The sequence below is a fragment of the Balaenoptera musculus genome, chromosome 11 (assembly GCF_009873245.2).
Source record: "Balaenoptera musculus isolate JJ_BM4_2016_0621 chromosome 11, mBalMus1.pri.v3, whole genome shotgun sequence".
Classification (NCBI taxonomy): Eukaryota; Metazoa; Chordata; class Mammalia; order Artiodactyla; family Balaenopteridae; genus Balaenoptera; species Balaenoptera musculus.
In genome coordinates, this window is record NC_045795.1 from 68,431,609 (window position 1) to 68,434,159 (window position 2,551).

Sequence of the window (2,551 nt, forward strand, 5' to 3'; positions counted from 1 at the left end):
GGGGCCCTGAAACTGACCTCCCACTCAGCTGCCTAAGCCATGAGGCTTGGCCAGGCCTTTCTGGCTGGGAGGTCAGGCCAAGGAGAGCCTTGGGCACTGTGTCCTGGCTTCTCATCCTCCCTGGCCAGGGGCTAAGGAGGAAATAACAGGTTCCTCGGACTTTCATGAGGGCCCAGCTGACTGGGCTTCCTGCATGTGCTTCGCCACACCGCATGGCATGTGGGGTCTTAGTTCCCTGATCAGGGATCGAACCTGCGGTCCCTGCAGTGGAAGCGCAGTCTTAACCGCTGGACCTGTAGGGAAGTCTCTACCAAGCACGTTTTATACTATGTCTTCTCAGCCAAAGAGAGGAAGCAGGGTTTCAAAGGCTCATCATGGGCTCTGGGTCCATAAATGTCCCAGTTTCCTGTGTCCCTGATGTCTTAGGACTAGGTCTGGGGCCTTGGGAATATTGTCACTTCCTCCATATCCTGCCCAAGCCCCAAGGGCCTGCCCGCCCAGGCCTTTGTCTTCTCCCTCACAAGCTGTGTGGGTTTCGAGAGGCTGAGCAGGCTGGGGTGTTGGGGCAGCTGCCTCTCCTGTCCCCTGCTTGGATTATCCAGGGCTGCCCAGGTCCTTGGGGTCATGGCTGATGCATATAGATGGGCCCAGCAGGTCTACCCCAGCCTCCCTTCAGACCTGGGCCTGTGTCCATGGCTCAGGTGCCCTTTTCCCACCATTTGCTTCTAGAAACTTACGTGCATGGGCCTTAGGCCCCAAGGACCACAGGCGGCTTTGCTGACAGCTGTACAGAATCTGAGCTCTAGCGTGCTCCCTCCACGCTCCCCATAGCCATGGTCCTGCAGGACCCAAGGCCCTTCTCCAGGTGCCCGCTGCACAACCCCTTCACCAGGGGGCCGAGGGGCAGTAGGGTGCAGAGGCTGAGGTCTTGGAGTGAGAGAGACCCAGGTTCCAATCCCAGCTCTGCCTTTTACTACTGTGCTGGAGTAACTGGTGTCTCATCTGAGCCTCAGTTCTACCTTATCTGAAAGATGGGGATGATCCAGTTGGAAGGGCTAAGTAGATGTGTACACATAAAGCGCTGGCTTGCAGGAGGTGTTCAGCAATGTCACCTTCACCTCCCACTCCTCGCTGTTCCTGGCTGGCTGCAGCCCAGTCCTGGGACGACAGCCGCCATCCCATTCCTCGTCTCAGCCCCACCTTGGGGATCCGTTCCAGGCATCACAGTACCAGGGATGACCACCAGGTGGCGCCCACCCCAGCTCCCTGTCCCCAGGCTGCTGCTTTGCAGACCTCCATGGATTTCCTTACTTTTTTTTCTGGTTTACTGTAGTTTATTTTGGATTATACAAGAAGGGGCATCAGAGTTGTCAGGATCCAGAGCTCTGGCTGAGAACTATCCTCTTCCCCCCACCGCACTGGTCCCAGGCAGGAAGAGAGGGCTTGCCTCCTCCCCTCCTCCCCCTACCCACGTGGGCTTCCTGCAGTGCCTGGTGCCAGCCTCCCTGGTGTTTGCCCTGATGTCGGCTTCTAGTGCTTAAGTTGCCTCCGGTTGGTGCCAGCAGGCTGATGAGCCCTGGCCCAGGACTCCTCCCCACCCCTGCTCTTCCTGGCACCCTTTGGAATTGGTGTCAAACACAGGCACACAGCCCCTGGTCCAGCCAAACCTGGCTGAGTAGCCTTGTGAGCTTGCTGACTGTGGGTGTGATTGGTTCATACTGTCCAGATTGTTGGGTGGACAAACAGGCATGTCTGTGAATGTCTCATCTCCCCAAGAACTCCGGATTTCCTGGGAGCCCCACCAGTGGCTGGGAGCACCCAGCCCTCTTCCCCTGGCATTAATTTGTCCTAGGTCGGGATAAGGTTCTATGCATTTGGCTACAGGCAAGGCCTACCGTAGCTGAGCTCAGGGAGCAAGGGAGAAATAAGCTGTGGTCACGGAGGTGAGGGAACCAGCCCCGCGTAGAGGCTGGAGCTCGGGCCTGCACAGCTCTCTAAGTGTGAGGAGAAGCTCCCGGGCCAGCTGTCAAATACAGAGTCCCGGCCCCAGAGGCAAGGCCCAGGAAACTGCATTTTCACAAGTCGAGGGGAGGCAGTTCTGCACACTTGGAATTGAGGACTGCTGGGTCTGTGGTGCTGGGTGGGAGATTCTTGTTTTTCTTGCTGCCTGCAGCTCTGATGCCAACCTGAGAGCTACATTCTTTCCCAGGATGGGGCTACCCTGTTTCCCTCTGCTTCTCTGAGGTTGCTGGTTAAGAGGGCATGGGAAGGAACTAGAACAAGAAGCAAGTGCCCTCCCTACCCCAGGAGACCTTGGACCACAGGGGTCAGACTGTAAGGCGGCTCCCTAGGCCCCTGGGGCCGGGCCAGCTGAGGGTGAGGGTTTCCGCCTCTGGGCTGGAAGGCAGGTTGCAGGCGAACCTGGTGGTGCTTGGGAAGCAGCAGCAGCTCAGAACCAACTGCACCAACCTCCCTACTTCTCCCTCCACCCTTCTTCCTCTGAACCAGCACTGGCTGCATTCACATCAAGAAAAAACATTTCAGAAGCCAA